At 44.9% G+C, this 18,082-nt stretch overlaps 1 protein-coding gene across 1 annotated transcript in view; it reads right to left on the bottom strand.

Annotated features, from left to right (window-relative positions):
* Positions 1–11,771, bottom strand: part of LOC124255873 — a 73,203-nt gene extending 61,432 nt beyond the window's left edge. Inside the window, exon 1 of the mRNA XM_046689817.1 lies at positions 11,617–11,771. The gene's annotated coding sequence lies outside the window, so the exon portion shown is untranslated. The remainder of the gene's footprint in view (positions 1–11,616) is intronic.
* Positions 11,772–18,082: the final 6,311 nt, after the last annotated feature.

Genomic DNA, 18,082 nt, shown 5'->3' with positions numbered 1-18,082 from the left:
CGTCTCCCAGGGTTGGTCATCTCTCTCGCATACTGATGCCTGAATAAGCGCTCGACCCGATTTCCTATTGAATCTCTCGACGATGGCTTGGCTGCGATGAGCCCTGGCCGCGTCACGCCTGGCCTGGATGCCATGCTTAGTTAGCAGTTGTGACACGGCACCCATGAACTCCCATCCGGGATCGACTTGAAGTTCGGTGGGCCATGTCAGCGGGCTGCGCTTGTGTATGCGTTCGAATCCGCGGGCTACCTGGGCCGAGTCTTTCGCGGTTAAGGGTTCGTCTTCTTTGTAGTGGCTGGCCACATCCACGACGGTAAGGGCATACTTGTACCTCTTGTCGTGGGGTAGGAACAGGAGGTCGACCTGGTGGACGCTATTGGGTACGGCAATGCCGAACTTTCTTCTAGGCACATAGCGCGGTGCCGGTAGAGAGATCTGCCACAGGGCTTGTTTTTCAAGCCATGCTTTGGCCTCGTCCGGGGGTACTCTCGCCATTTTGGCAAGCTTATGTATGGCGCTCGCTCCTTTCCAGTGCCAACGTGGGCTGTAGTAAATGGCTTCAAACTTTCTCTCTTTCCGTGACATCGTATACATACGGCTATGTCTTTGGTTCAATTTTCTCATGCCCGTACGCGTACGTGTTGATTCCATCGGAGGCTATCCAACGCTTCATGTCCATCGGTGACAGGGACGTCTTGTTTATCGTCAGTCCATATATCCGGTGCCCTTCGCTTCTCAGCGTGTTCATCTGATGCTTGAAGGTGCGGGCCATGAACGGGGCCTCCTTGAATCTGGCGTGTTTGATGTGTTGTTTCACCACGTACTTCTTGACATCCTTCACCTTCCGGATCTTGCTATTGTTGGCTTTCAGGATGGAGTACATCTTGGGCCTCAAGCCTATGTACTCTGCTATGGGCGTGCCGGCACACTCGTCCTTCATCTTACCGAGGACCTTTTTTATTAACCGTGTTGTGCATGGCATGGTCCTTTGGGTAGTCACCGAATCGCCGTTCAGCGGGCCGTCGCACACATGGCAGTGAGTGCTGCTGCCGTGACCTCGCCGGTCGGCTTGGGTCATACGCATGGGAACGACATTGTACAACCTCTTCCTGATGGTTTTCTCTTCCCATTGCAAGCCCCTTAGAAACTTTTCAGCTGCGTCAGGACCCCTGTACACTACGGGAGCTATCGTTTCCCCATCACATCGGACGACCACGTATCCGAACCCACAGGCCTCGTGCTCCTGCATTTTGTGAGTGTTGGGGGTCGGCCTGATGTCAACAGGTTTGAACAAGGCTCCGAAGTCGACTAAGATGACATAAGGCACGGACATCTGGTTTTTTGTGGTTGGTGAATTTTAAGATGTTGTCGTTTTCGTTGGGCATGTCGATTCGTACGGCCGTCTGCCCCACGCCTAGGCAATCCTCCCGGTGGGATTCTAATAGATCAGCCCGCGTGAAGCCGTGTAGGTATCATTCACAAAAGTGTTTTCTCCCGTCGTATTTCGATTGGTGGTGCAACACACTGCTGAAGTGTTTTATCCACGAGTAGTGGTACTTACCACCTAGCTGGATCATGAATATATTGATCACGTGGCGATCCTCCATTGGGCTGATCCTGTGCACGGTCGTTTTGTTACCTTCGTGCCCAAAGACGTTGATGGCTATGGCATTCTGCTTTTCGATTTTGGTGATCTGATATATGGGGGTGGGTTCGTCTATACCGTCCCAGTTGAGCCTGTCGTCTTGGGGATAGTTCGTAGATCTGTTCGAATTAACATCGGTCGGGAACAAGGCTGACCTGATCGCTAACCTCATGCAATCGTCTCCTCTTTTTTTGAGGTTGACCATGGCTTGTTTCTTTTTGTAGTAGGCTGTCAAGTCTAGGTATGATCCGCCTCTGAACGGTACGTAGTTAGCTATGTCTAGATAGAGTTTATCGATTTTATCCACGCCCACCCAGAAACCCTGTGCGTGTAGCATTCCAAATATTCCCATATCTGCTGAAGACTGGCATCGATGGACTCGTCTATGGTCTCGGCATGAGTCACAACTTCTTGTTTACCCCGGAAGTAAGGCTGAACGTACTCAATGGCACTGTCCGTCTGCTGTTTATCAAGCGACATTTTTGACGTTATTTGAAACTTGAGACTTCCCAGATCGTTCAGTTCCTCATTAACTTTGCCAGTGATCAGAGGCTTGACGTCGCCGATGTCTATGTTCTTATCTACATGCATGCGCCAGCCTCTCAGGTAGTTACCTACAGCGCGTTCAGTGCGCACAAACTGTAGATCGACGACTCTGTGCTGATGCAACAGTTCGATGAGCTCGGGTTTCCTCATACGGGAATAACCCCCCAGCCCCAGCTCTCCGACCAGCGCTATATTCATCGATTCTCTCGCTTGGAGTTTGAGTTGTTTTACCGTGGGAGGTTGTTGTACGGGGGCGTGCAACAGTGCGACTAGCCCGGCTTTCCTCATACGGGAATAACCCCCCAGCCCCTGCTCTCCGCCCAGCGCTATATTCATCGATTCTGGGCTCAGGATAGCTTTCCCGTTTTATTATTTCCAGATCGTTGGGGATACATGTATATATATTGGCTGGTTCAGCCAAGAATTGTCCTCTGAAGACATCCAGCTTTGTAGTAACAACCGTCATTTGAAAGTTGATGTGCCCCAATTTGTTTATTTCCTCTTCGAGTTTGCTAATGATCAGAGGTCTGATGTCGTCAATACTGTGTTTACCTTGAAACATCAACCAGCTTCTCAGGCCAAAAGATTTCAGGGGGTTGAATTCGAATGAATTAAATAGCAGTCATTGTTATACCTAGGTGCAAGCTAATCTCTAATTGTGCCTCCAGTTACGAAAGGGAGATAACTCCGTCAGCCTTATCTGCCATGCCAAAAAATGAAGCCTTTTTAAATTTTCATTCTGAGGAGGCGCTTACGTTCGTTCAAATAATCTTTTTTCTTGTCGTTAATAAGTTGGTTTCGGACCACGTTCGCCCCGTGGGCTCTACATAAACAGTAATGGCATTTCACTCCAATACCACAAACTGAGAACGTGTAGTTCACGAAACCATTTCTTATACTACTCATATGAAAACAACAGTACCCCTCCATCCTACATTTCCTACCGCAGGTCTCGGTTTTCCCCATAAGCATGTACTGACATCGATACGGGGCAGGTCTCATTGTATACTCATATGTGTTTAATTGCTTTGCGATCAATGCAGTCGCTACTAGGCCTATCACGACGAAGGACCATTCTCGATCCTTTTGTCCCGGGGTTGGTGCATAATACTGGGAGAGTGTGGGTATCTCGAGAGGTTCAAGCTGTTTGCCTGTCAGCAGGTAGTATTCTTTCGCGGCGGCGTCGACGTCCTTGAACATTCGAACAGCATTGTTCTCACGCTCGAGTCGTTCGTTAATGTAATGAGCATCTGCATATGTTTCTTCGCGTACTCAGCTTGCGCGGCTTGTAATTTCTCCACGGCTATATCATGGCCTTTTTGTTCTGCTTCTGCCTCGGCCGCGTTCGACTCCCATAATTTCGAGAACAGGTAATTGCTCCTGGAAAATGCCAGGGCAATGACTAAAGCCCTGCCGACCATCATAGCGATCGTAGCCATCCTATATATGCCTATATTTACTTCAAAATATTCCCCGGTATGATCCCTTGCTTCACGAGGATATCCTTGGTGGCCATCGTCATACCGAAATTCATGATGAGCATGCCCATATCCTGCAGGTCGAAGTCGAGCTTGATAGTCGGTGGTTTGAGGACCATCTTGGTCAACCGAGCGTATCATACGGCTAGGCCGGCAACTCTCTGAGGGTTCTTCTGCTTAGTGACTTGTGTCGGGGTCGGGGTTTCCTCCTCTGTCGGAGTCACTGGCTGGGCAGCATCCATCTTGTATACTATTATGATTAGTATTCCCCTCTTTAAATTGGCAATGCTTCGCTGTGATGATCGCCGCCTTGACCGGAGCTAAGAACATGCCGTATTTATGGTACAGGAGGCAGCTGGCGGCGCTCAAAGCGTGTTCGATAAAGGGATCCTTCTCGAGGTCCTCCCACAGGTAAAGCCGGCGTTCCGGGGGAATGGGGAGGACATAGGAGGCCAAACCGGTGTAGATCTGCATCATGGTCGACCCTATAGTCTTCGTCATCTCGGCCCCGAGCCAGGACACGTATCTCGCGTACAGCTTATCGACCTCATCGGCGGGTAGTTTCTGGATTTTATCTGGAGCATAGTCCCCAAAGTATTGTTTGGCCTTGCCGTCGACCGCCAGCGCCATTAGTTTCTCTCGCTTGTCGTCGCTTTTATCATCAGGCAGTTTCACTCGCTTATTGCCCTCCGCCAACAGTTGTTCGAGCAGTTCGTTGCACTCCATCCTATAATGTAACAAGCGATTCTTAACTCTAATGATATAATAACCGATGCACGCGAAACACAGCGAGATGAAGGTTAAATTGCACACGATGAGCACTTCACAAGCCATATAAAACTGTAACTTTTAATTGCTAAGCCATTGCTTGGCAATGCTTATCATTGCTTGGCAATGCTTATCATTGCTTGGCAATGCTTATCATTGCTTGGCAATGCCTAGCACTCGGTAAGCCACGGGTTGGTCGAGCTTATCATGCTTAGTTTTGGCTGCCTTTTCACCCGTTCCGTTCTAGTTTGCTCATCACATCGTTTTCTCTCAAACATTCCTCGAAAGAATCCCTGTCCTTGCAGTGGAATAAGGGCTACCCATCGCGTCTGTTCCCTGAGGTCTTTCAGGACTGAGTTGAACTACTGCGTCAGCACCCAGACGATGTGCTGAGAGTGCTGGCCGGAAAAGGCTAAATACGATAGCATGTCTCTCTTTTTTGTTATCTCCTTGTTAGCGCTGCAGTCATCCAGGATAAACAGCGTCGACTCCCCCTTGAATTTACCGTGGTAAGCCTTCAGCCAGTCCTGCAGGCGTGTTCCCGGGTCGACTCATCACCCAAGGTCTTTCTCTGTACGTCCTGTTCATATGCAGAGTAGGGCACATGATAACGATGTTGTCGAAGGCAACCGTATAGTACCCCTCCAGCATATCCAGCACGAAAACGGTCTTCCCACAACCAGCCTGTCAGCACACTATGGGGCAGTGCGCATCGCGAGGTAGATCAATAGATGGTTTGCACGAATCTCCCATTCGCGTCCATAATCACGTACAGATATAATTTCAACTTGCCCGCGGGTTGAGCCTTCCTGGTAATCTGGACGGTTATACCCTCGCTGCCGTTGTCGATGCAGCGTCCGCTGCCGTGCAATTGATCGTTGTCCGTGGATTGCATGACCCACCATAGTGCGTACTTCGTGGTCAGGTATTCACCGATCTGCACGGAGGATAGATCCAGGTCCTTGATGACGTGGTGATGTCGGGTCGGTAGCTTCGTTATCTCGTCCCACTGCTGTTGTGCCCTCATACCATGGCTGAACAGCTGGTTGGGCACGCTATCGATGGTCACTTCCACCTTCGTGATCTCGGGTTGAAAAACTTCTCGCTGTCCCTTCGGAAGGGCTAGTAATCCTCCACGGGGACGATCAGGATGCCTTTCATCGATCGCGCCGGCACGTTCAGGTTGATATTCCACACCGTGTCGCTCTTATCCCGTACTACCATTCTATGCCGCAGTATGCGGTCATACAGGATTGCCACCTTCCCCGAGTACTGGGTTCGAACCTGCCTGGCCAGCTCCGTGACCATGTTGAAGAGAGATGTTGTCGATGGCATAACTGGCCTCATCACCGTTCGGCATACGCACAACTTTGCCATAATCGTTGAAATTGAGCTCGTATTCAAGCCTATCACCCAGCGCGGCCTGGTAAAACGGCGTGTGCCCAGTTAGCAACTCGAAGTCGAGCGACATGCAGAACCTGTTCCCGTACGCTTCGGGCGATGGCCTTTTCACTAGCCGAGACCTTGTCGAACTGGTCTGCCGTGAAGCCGTACCTAATCGACTTACTGATACCTTGGTACATGTCGTTAACACGTTCTCCCTCGCTTTTCCAGAGCATAGCGTAGCAGTAAAATACATTGCTATCGTCGATGCTCAGCATCTCTTTGCCGCTGATCTTGATGGTGGTCTTCTTGACGATTGCCCGACCAACGTTTTGCACGAGCTCGCGTTTGCCATTGCCAGAGGCCAGCGTGAGGTTGAACGCCAGTCGAACCGGTCGTTCTCGCCCAGGCTGGGGAATCGAACCAGGAGCATTTGGTTCTGGTGTATCTTGCTGGGATTGTTGGTGATGGTCACCGACTGGCGCCACGGCTCTGGCGCCGAGAGGCTCCCTCTAGCTGAAGGTGGTGGTTACGGTGACATCCAGATGAATGACTTGTGGGATAAAAGTACCCACTCGTTCGGAGAGGAGGAAACCTCGTTCACCTTGGGCAATGAACTCGTGAAGCAGGCTGCCGCCGAATACTACGACGAGTTGAGACGTAAACAATACGTCGCGCCATTGGGACGAGACTATTCCAAGTTCACCCTCGACGAGAACGGCACGCTGCGATTGAAGGCTCACCCGGAAATCAATCTCGTGAGCAAATGAACGAGAGAACCGCTTGCCTTATCGACGCTCATCAGTCGCCATGGTGGGCAACTGATCCGCGATGCACGAAACCTCATAGATTATTGGCCTAAGCTTCCCCCGAAGGTTGTCCAAGATCTGCAAGCTATGAGGGCCGAACTCAACGATGAGCCCCAACGTGCCATCGATGAATTGTTGGCCACGTACCATAACAAACCCTTACCCTTACCGTTCGGGAACTGCGGGGGGGCTGGACAAGGCCATGCAAACCATTCGTGGGTCAGTCGTGTACAACAAGGCCAAACTGTAAGCAATAGACGCCCACATCGCCCTGAAAAGACCAAACTCAGTCAGGTAGATGACGAGTCTCTGAAAGCCATCATCGAGGAACGATTGCGGAACCTCGAAGAGGAAAGGTCGACCCAGCTCGAAGCGGCGTCCTCCTTCCGAGAACAGCTTTGATCCCAGATCAGCCACGTGCGGGAAACCATCGATCGAGTCCTCTACCAGGACACCATGCTAGCTGACAGGATCCATCCTCTTCCGGGAGCAAGGGATCACCATCGCCAGCATTCTGACGGCATTGGGCTTCATCATATCAACCCTGGTCGTATCGCTGACAGGGGGTGGAGGGGGTGGAGGTACGCCCCCAACCCCACCTGGTGGTAACCAGAGACTGGGTGAGAAGACATCTGAAATCCCTCAGGGAGGCCCTGGCTAAACTCGTGGGTAAGGCCGCAAGGTCGATTGCGATCCCAGCGACCACTAGCGTGGTTCTACTATCGAGGTGTTCCTTGTTCTCAGCCACCTCACCTGGTGGGGTGGCTGTGGGAGTGCGGGCCGAATCCTGGGCTCCGGGGGTGGTACGACAATGCCCGTTTCACGGGTCGTGGGAGGTGGGACATGACTGACGTTGATGCCCGGGTTGATACCCAACTTCTGGTCGGCCGTGGCTATGACTATTTCGTTGTTGTAGCCCACCACTTTGTTGACTCTCAGTTGCATGTTGCTCGGGGCCATGTACAGTCCCACGTCGAACACGTAGTCGACTTTAGACCGGGCGTATTCCAATACGTTTTGGTAGCGTTGGATGGCACTCGGCAGGTCGACCGGGGCGGCGATAGCATCCTCAACGTTAGCCACGAACTGTTTCTGCGCATCTTAAGAAGTCCCATTACTGATGATGCTGGAGCGCGATTGTGTCTGCGCACCCACCAGCGCCCACACGTGGGTTCGAATCGAGTCATTCAATCTGGTGACACCGGCACGAGTGAACCCTTTTGACGTGTCCAGCATGAACATTTTCTAATCCTCCGCAGTGGGCTGCTCCACTTTCTTGACGATGAAAGCAACACCACCTTTAAAGTTCATACAGTCATCTCGCCATTCATTACTCGACAAAGCAAAGTCCTGGCGTAGTGCATCTCGTTTCAGTAAATCATCACTGATTTCTTTCACGGGTCGCCCCCCATTATATATAATACCCAACCCGTGGTTCGGCCCTGTCAAACGCCCATCCATCTTCGGGTCCAGTTCGAATTCATTGCAAACGCGTTCGTAGGCCCGTCGGCCGTACGGGTTGTTAGTCGAGTCTGCAGGGGGTCACCGTGACCGTGGAAGACACGATATCACTCACCAAGATATTCCTACCCGACAACATACACCTCATGGGGGTGAAGTGCACCCCTGAGAAGTTGGAAACTATCTCGTGATAGTAATATAGCAATGACCAGTCATCGGCCCAACGTCACGCTTAACGACCTATGAGACACGGAGGGGTTCGATCTGCCCGGCGAGGAAGGCACCTTGTACGTTCTACACTTGAAAGACAACATGTAAAGGCGGGTGTCCCTGGCAGACTTTAAAGAACCCCAATGGTTGATCAACATGACCCTCACCGCACCTTATATCTCTTTAACCAAGTATAATGATATCACCGAAATTAAGAACAATGGTATCTTGCTCGGGAGGTTCACCACGGGTCAGGATATAATAGTTGCCCAAACACAACGTCCCCCGGGCCACATGTTATATGCACCAATCAGGGATGCACTTTTAACATTCAACTTATACACTGGCCTATCATATTCTACGATTATAACCCCAGGCTCCACACTCATCATAGAAGTATTTTTCCCAGCCCCTCACTGGGGTTGCTGCCCCCCTTAACAAGCTACATTGACGTTAGTATAGAACAAAAGTTGCCTATTGACCTTTCCTTTATTTGCCTTCACAAGATACTAGGCCTTACACGCCTCAAGTACATTGATCGACTATTAAATGAAGACCAATTAAAAAATATCTTGTAGTATATATTATACGCACAGGATGGGCCTGATCCCAGTCGTAGAGGAAGTAGCGAAGACACTGGAAACCGTGGACAGGTTCCGCTTGAGGCAGTTATGCGGTAAAAAACGCCAACTAGAGCAAGACCGCGACAGACGGGCAGCGTTATGCAAGAAGTACCATAGAGCTTTCAATGTCGTGGACGGAGCCGATACCGCCCTTATGACAACCAGCATGGGACTAGGGGCGGTAGGTGTCGGGTTGTTGACCACCATCGTGGCCGCACCCATAGTGCTGGGCATCGAGATAACAGCTGGGGTGTGAGGGTTGGTGGGATTGGTGTTTAAGTTTGCATCCCACAGACTGCATCGTAAAGAGTTGAAGGACGACGAGATCAGGGTTCTAGCTGAAGCGAAGCTGAACACGGTAAGTGACCATATCTCCACGGCACTCACAGACAGTAAAGTCTCCGAGGAGGAGTTTCGTTTGGTCCTCTCTGAACTCGCAAAATATCACAGAATGACACAAGAGATTCGGCCCAAGTCCCGTAAGATTTCCGTCAGCGAAGCCGAGAAAAAAAAGTACATAGAACAAGGGGTACAACAAGCCCGGCAAGCCTTCATCACGAAGACCAAAGAGCTCATAGGCGATTCACATTAAACTGTTTCGTCGAGGTATAGGGCGATCACAATAGTATCATGTAACCAGGAAAGTGTTGGTTCGCGGTCATAGTGACCAGGAAGTTACCTTCGGATTCAAACAGTGGTATATACAATAGCGGAGAGAGATAAGGGCCTGACAAAAGTTTTATTTCATAAATAAAGCTTAACAGAGTCTTTTCTTGGAATTGATCTCGTACCGCTACTGTATATACTTATAGTATTCTGATTTAATCGTGGTGAGCATTCTGCTGTACACACTCAATCGATTTAGTGCATACATTAATCTTCAACACTACTGCAAGCTGCACCCTCTTTTAACTGGATTACTAGCACGGCTGAATGTGAATTGTTGAAACCAAGAAACAACCGCAGCTATCATTGATTTCATTTTCACACAGTGCCTGACTGCAAGCTAGCTGCATAAAATCAAGAGTAATTTTTGTAGTCTTGAGGCTGAACCGTATTGATAAGGATCACCACAATAGTCTCAGTGAGAAGTGTAATCTTATTTTTCTAAAATGATCATAAGCTCACTAGTCTGTGCCTACCGCCTCTCTCATCATATTTCTTTTTGTACCAAAGTGCACACCTTAAAATAACCATAGAGCGTGACCCAACAGTTCGTCAAAGTCGAAGGTTTGGTGTCAAATGGCTATTATTATAATGACAACATCTCAAAGCAACAATAGATATCTACCAGACTGCACGATATCAAACAATGATCACACGGATACTTGAGGAAAGTCGAGGTCACCCTGCCCTACCGGTGTGACACACAACAAACTCATTGTGTACCCGAAAACATTTCCACGAGGACACTTTGCTCATCTCACAACGGTGAATTGCATGGGTCACCGTGTTCGTAACTGCAAGCACATGACATATCACAAATGTTAGGTTCTAAACTTAAAGTCTCAACAGGTTTTTAACATAAACATTCCTATGAAAGCTGTGGGATGTAGTCAATAGCGTCATTTCTCAGCTAAACCGTCCAGGTCTCAATAAGAGACCCCAGATACTTTTCAAGCACATCTGCTGTTGTAACAATATACATAGAAACATACATTCATGGACGTATGGGGGCAGTGGGGTAGCCTAATTGTTAAAGCGTTCGCTCTTTACGCCAAAGAACCGGGTTCGAATCCCCACATGGGTACAATGCGTGAAGCCCATTTCTGGTGTCCCTCGCCGTGATATTGCTGGAATATTGCTAAAAACGGCTTAAACCTAAACTCATTCACTTATGAACGTATGCATGCATGCAAGCAAGCAAATATGCAAACTAGCAAGCATACACCTATGGAAACAAGCAAACACACACACATACTGTGTGACTGGCCAGCCCTCTTGTTGTTATCGACTGCGCGTATTATTTATAGATGCAGGGTTTCAAGTGTCAGTATGGATATTCACGTGATTACACCATAGCGATTGTGCTGACGTCCTTGGCCGGCTACCAAGTAGACGCGGATTCCCGGAGAGCACATTCTTCTCCCGAAGAATACACATATCGTGGTAAAGTACAAATATTCCCAGAGAGAGAGAGAGGGAGGAGAGAGAGGGAGAGGAGAAATGTTGTACATACACAGTAAATACAAGTAGTTACTTAATCAGTCATCGACGGACTGTAAAATAACTAGAGTATCACAAAATAAGACAACTAGCTAGCATGTATCTTGAAAAATTGAAAATTATTTTAGACAATACAATGTAAAAATTGGCTATAGATCGCCAACAACAGAAGGTAGATGACCATACTAGGGACCATGGGGACTTACAGTACATTTGCTACCAGCATGGACCCTAGCTGGATTTACACCATTCCTTCAGCTGCTAGCGATTGTAGGCAAATTTAGACACAAATTAAAATGACAATAATACTAAGAGTAAACAAAAAGATTACATTTATTTCAAATGTTTTGGGACTTACGTATCCTCTCAGGAGGACAATAATTTTACGGTACTTCAACCTCCCTTGAGGAAACCGCCACTAACAATCTAAGTTGCTAATTTAACCACTAATGATAAAATATATATCTATGTACAAAACATGCTAACGGTCACAGGACTTTAAAGTTGAAGTTAAAAATTATAGTTACCATGTCACAACTGCGCAGGCACACCCACCTTTAGTACCGACTAACTGCTGTCGCTCCCGTCCCAATTCATATCCTATTTTCAGTGGTAGCTATTTATTACCACACGTGTGACCATTAGATTAGCGGCTGTTGTGTGAATGCACAGTACTTCACGGTTACTTGTCAGAGGCGTGCAGGGGGCGGTGGGGTAGCCTAATGGTTAAAGCGTTGGCTCGTCACGCCGAAGACCCGGGTTCGAATCCCCACATGGGTACAATTTGTGAAGCCCATTTCTGGTGTCCCCCGCCGTGATGTTGCTGGAATATTGCTAAAGCGGCGTAAAACCAAACTCAGTCAGTCAGTCAAAGGCGTGCACAATGTTAATCTCGACTACCATCTCTCCAGTTTGTGCGTGCGTGCGTGTATGCGTGTGCGTGCGTGTATGTGTGTAAGTAGGTACGTTTATATATATGTGTGTTTTTTTGGCGTATATCTATGTATATGTGTTTTGTTTTGCAGTGGAAGACGATACAAAGTGTCTACCTTCTGTCCTTCTAAAGAGCCATGAAAAGTATACTAATTATTAGGAACTAATCGTGATTCTCTTAGTATACATACATACATACATGCATGCATACATACATACATACATACATACATACATACATACATACATACATACATACATACATACATACATACATACATACATACATACATACATACATACATACATACATACATACATACATACATACATACATACATACATACATACATACATACATACATACATACATACATACTTTTTAGGGAACTAAACGTGTTTATTGTATTATTCTACTCTTATTGTGAGTGAGTGAGATATATAGTCACATCGGCAATATTTCAGCCATATTATGAAAACATAATAAACGCAACTGAATTATATAAAACCTGTCAACGACTAAAATAACTAGATTATCACAGATTGAAAATTAAAACTGGCATGGAACTGTAAAACTTCATGGACAATACAATACATAAAACGGGCTGGAGATCACCAGCAACTCAAGGTAGGTCACCATACTAGTGATAATGGGGACTTATAGTACTTTTGCTTCCTGCATGGACCCAGCTGGATTTACACCATCCCTTCAGCCACTGGCGATTGGAGACACATGTAGCCATAAACTAAAAACACACATATTCTACGATTAAATAATTCGTAAGCTTCAAATTTACTTTGAATGTATTGGGATTTACGTACCCTCTCAGAAATGTGTCCTTGCAAAACTCCCCCAACAACATCACCTTTTCCGTCTACAGAAAACCCACCGACACTGACCAGTATATTCATTACCTCTCCAACCATCACCTCCAAATCAAACGCGCCATTTTAACCCTAACCTGACATAGACCATCTAAGAACCACGTTCATCAACCTCAGGGGTTATCTCAAACGTCTTGTAGACTGAACCATAGAATCGACCCGACAACAGCATGAAGAACGCCAACTTGTGCGTGCGAGCCATCCCCGATTAGAATAATCATTCCCTACCAAGGTCAGATCAGCCACCATATCATCCGACTGATCAAGAAAACTGCCGGTATAGATGTGACCTTCAGCTCTGACAAAACACTAAAAACCATTCTGAAGGCCAATGGTAGATGTACCTCAACCAACACTACTCTATAGGGGTTGCATCTATAGGCTAACGTGTGGCTGTGGCAGCAGCTATGTAGGAGAGACATCCCGTCTCATTGACATTAGGCTCAAAGAGCACAAAACGTCAGTATAGAAATCAGATCTAAAGTCAGCCCTTTCTGAACACATTGTGAACAATCCATCACACTCCATTGACTGGCAAGCTACAACCATCATAGCATCGAACATCCATGATTGGACGACGCAAGATTTCAGTCTATCAGCATCAAAAGATTAGCGCCACAAATGAACAGAGATCAAGGGGTTTACCTACCCAATGCCTAGGGAATTAATTAGACTCATGGCTTCACCAATCACCTCTTAATCTACTATAACAGCGTCATCCCTACCTTTTGTATCTTATCCCAGATTTTGTATATCATTAGACTATCAGCCTCCCTTTTGTACACCCATTAGACTCATTCCTTTCTACCACTTACCAACTTAATCCACTGCAACAACACCATGTCAGCTTTTGTATATTTTATTCTCTTTCATCTTATATCCGCTATTTATTGTATATACATGCTTAACATCACTCTGACTCCATGTACATTACCAGTATATATATCCTGTACAACTGTTAGTAAGTATTCACCTGAGGAAGGGACAAGGATCAGACAGCCCAGAAACGTTTTGTATACAATAAAGAAGAAGTTGACATCCATAATATTTTGTCTTATACTTGAATACCAACTTCTAAATGCCTCTCCAGAACCTCAGGAGGTACTCTTATTGTGAAAATAAGGTAAATGAAACTATGCTACATAAATGCATGATAGTTATGTATAGGAGTAAGTACATGCTTGAACAGTGTTTTTGGCCCCTCTCTATAACTGCATATAAATATAAAGACCCCGCATATTTGATGAATGGTTTCTCTTCGAAAGGACAGAATGCAAACATTTTTTCGTCGTCTTCCACTGCAATACGCATTTACATAAATAAACACATAAATATATATGTATGTATATAAATGTATATGTGCATATATATTTAGTAATGTATCTGTAAGTGTATATATTGCATATGCAGGTATATATAACGGAGTATTTGCCTAACATTGGTATGAATTACATCTCACATGGTTGTATGGTTCGCATTGAACCCAGTTAAGAGAATATAGGTTCACACAATAATGAGTTGATGTGAAGTAAAGAAATAAGCCTCTGCTGGAACTGACCTAATGGCAATGACCGCTTCGCATTCAGAGACAAAGGTACAAAACCGATCTAAACATCGAAAAAAATGCGTAAGCAAACATTTTAAAACAACATCTGGCAGGAAAGGTACAACACATACATTTCGAAAGATCTGATGAAGTGTTTTTAGCCCAGATTCTACATAATTTCTACAGAGATATTAAAACCCAAACAGCTGACCAATACCAGATATCAACTATAGAAAACATTAGCCACAGCCTAAACAGATGTTTGAAATCTCCGTATTAAGGAAAAGCAAGTTCTAAAGTACTGTCGGAAATGCTAGAAAAATGCTTTTTGACTTATAATTAAAATTCAGAGGTATTACAGTTCCTTAAATAACAAATATCACTTTAAGAAACATCTACCTAATGTAGACCGAGGGAATAAATGTTGAGACATGCCCTAAAAACCAAAAACTTAGAAAAATAAGGGGTAGTGGGACGTTATTTGATACAAACATTAACTGCCTGTGTTACGTCATCAGCATGCATGGTATCGACAGGTGAAATTGACACCTGAGCACACGTTCGGGCGAGGGGTCATCTCAATAGATGTTTTCTTCAAAATGTTGAATATGTGTACGTATAGTATACGTATTGGTTATGTAAGGGATCATTTGTGTATGTGTGATTGTTTTGAAATAAACATACGAATTACTGTACATTGGAAAGAATCCTATAACTTGTGTTATCTTATTGATTGATTGTAGAAATGTGCAACGTTTTAATAAATGTTTTGCATGTCAACATTATATTTCATTGCAAAAATATGGATGTAATTCGATCAGTTTAATCTAGTTGTGAACATTGGCCAAAGATTTAACGAAGTCACTGGTGTAGCTTCTTTAGAATATATATGTTCTTCTTCTCCTAAAGTTTGTAGACCGCCCGTCTAAGTACTCCCTTGTCAAAGTTGTCAAGGATGGTTTTACGTCCCGGTTTTGCTTTTGAGACGGCCCCTGTCTTGCCTGATTTGTTTACAATATTGTAAACTTGTTGGTAAGACATACCAACAGCTCTACAAGTTCTGTATTAAACCATTTCTATACTATTGAATGGTTAACCTCTGTCTTTTTCAAGCACAAAAAATCTTATAACCCTTTGCAACAATCGTCTGCAAATAGTTGGCCATAGTGGACGCTGTGATAAAGATCTGCATGCATGACGGGAAACATATTTACCAAGACTTAACATTTACATTAATATTTCTTCAATAAAGGAACGATAATTAAGTAAAGTAACACAAACATTCCGCATCTATTTGTTTAAGAAAAACGTTAATTTATCTTTTTACACCACCTGTATTATTAACATAAATGTAAAGACTATTTCAGATTTCTGTTGTTGAACTCTGAAAAAATCTGAAGTCGTTGTTTTGGTACCAAATTTTCTCCTGTAAACTGCCCTTTAAATGCATGGGAATGTTAAATCAATTGAAATAAAAATTAGGTACACTATAGGTGAGTTGATGTATTGACAACATGATACATTTATCACCTTTCTAAAGATATTAAGGCTAAAAAGCATTTTTCTAGCATTTCCGACAGTACTTTAGCAAGTGACGATAACGGTGTTCGGAGAACGAGTTTTTTGTCTGCTCCCATGACATGGTCGAGTTCAACAAAACACCCAAATGCACAAGTTTGACGTTCTATATTTATCATATACCCTCTTATCTTGCATTAATCTGTTACTTGATAAACGGCTTCAAATTTTCGAAATCCCAAACTAATTGTCTACATTTCTGCCGTAAATACAACCCGCATTAGGACCCTGAACTATCTTTAAATGGCACCCCCACCAAGGTTGTGAAAGTGGCTAAGTTCTTGGGTCTGATTTTCGATTCCCATCTAACGTTCCTGACACATATTAAATCCCTTAAAGCTAAATGCCTGAAGGCACTCGATTTGTTGAAGGTTCTTTCCAATTCAAAGTAGGGAGGGGATCAAACTACCCTCCTCCACTTATACAGATCATTGGTGCGATCTAAACTTGATTATTGTTCCATCGTCTATGGTGAAGCCTGCAAAAGCAACCTAAAACTACTTGATTCTGTCCCCCACCAAGGCCTAAGACTTTGTCTCGGGTCCTTTAGAACCTCTCCTAATGACAGTCTCTATGTTGAGGCTGATGAGCCATCCCTTAACCAACGTCGTATCAAATTATCATTACAGTATATAACAAACCTCGATTCTAACGAGTCTAATCCTGCATTTAACTGTGTTTTCAATCCTCTTTATGAGGATTTAAACAACAAAAAGTCTCCTCTTGTTCCGCCACTTGGGCTCAGAATTAAACCATTCATTTCTGCAGCTGGCATTGAGCTGGAAAATATATCTCCTTCCCGTCTTCTTTCTTCTCCTCCTTGGCAATTGGTGAGGCCACAAGTTGACTTAACACTCAAAACTTTGAAATAATCAGAAACTAATGAATAACAGTATAACCAAGAATATAATCAATTAAAAACTAAATATAATACATATAAAACCTTATTTACAGATGGATCCAAGGATGGTGGCGCGGTGCATGTGCCACTGTCATTGGATCCACAACAATATCTTCTAGATTACCGGATAACAGCTCTATCTTTACAGCAGAAGCAAACACCATCTTAACGGCTCTTGAATATATTCAAAGACACACTAAATATAAACAATACATAATCTTTTTCGATTCTCTTTCGTACCTTCAGGCTGTTAAAAATCTTTCTTGTAAACATCCACTTTTAATCGAAATTATTGAATTGTATAATGATCTTGCTACTGGCCAGTGCGACATCGTCTTTCGTTGGTTACCCAGCCATGTTGGCATTTCTGGGAACACAATGGCCGATCTTGCTGCTAAGGCAGCACTCAACAAACCCGTGACACCACTTCCTATTCAATACTCTGACTGCAAAGCTGCTATTAGCTCCTATATCCGTGATTTGATGCAAAAGAAGTGGGACACCCAGGTAGGTATCAATAAATTACATGCAATAAAACCCTATATTGGTTACACCTACTTGGGTTGTCAGTCAAGATTTGAAGAGGTCATCATACGACGATGTCGTATTGGCCACACAAGATATACTCATGAGTACCTATTGAAAGGTGAGGATCCTCCGTTCTGTTTCCCTTGTGATGAAAGAATCACGGTCAAGCATGTCCTGCTTGACAGTGTTGAATATTCCATCACAAGGGATATCTATTTCAAATCACGAACTATGAAGGATGTTTTTAATAATATAAGTTCTCATTTAATTATTGCATTTTTAAAAGCATTAGGTTTGTGAACTGATTTGTAAATAGATAAATATTTTATGATTGGAAGTTTAAATTAATAACTCAGATTGTTAGTGGCTGTACCCTCAAGGGGGCTGAAGTATTGTAAAATTAGTGTCCTCCTGAGAGGGTACGTAAGTCCCAAAATTTCCAAAGTCAAATTAAACTTACCAGGATTTTTAAACGAAGTATTTTTGTTATTTTAATTTTGGCTAGCATTTCCTACAATCGCCAGCAGCTGAAGGAATGGTGTAAATCCAAATAGGGTCCATGCAGGTAGCAAAGGTACTGTAAGTCCCCATGGTCCCTAGTATGGTGATCTACCTTCTGTTG

This window comes from Haliotis rubra, unplaced genomic scaffold (assembly GCF_003918875.1).
Source record: "Haliotis rubra isolate DU_JTF1 unplaced genomic scaffold, ASM391887v1 Scf610, whole genome shotgun sequence".
Taxonomy (NCBI): Eukaryota; Metazoa; Mollusca; class Gastropoda; order Lepetellida; family Haliotidae; genus Haliotis; species Haliotis rubra.
This window is presented reverse-complemented; position numbering and strand designations above follow the sequence as displayed.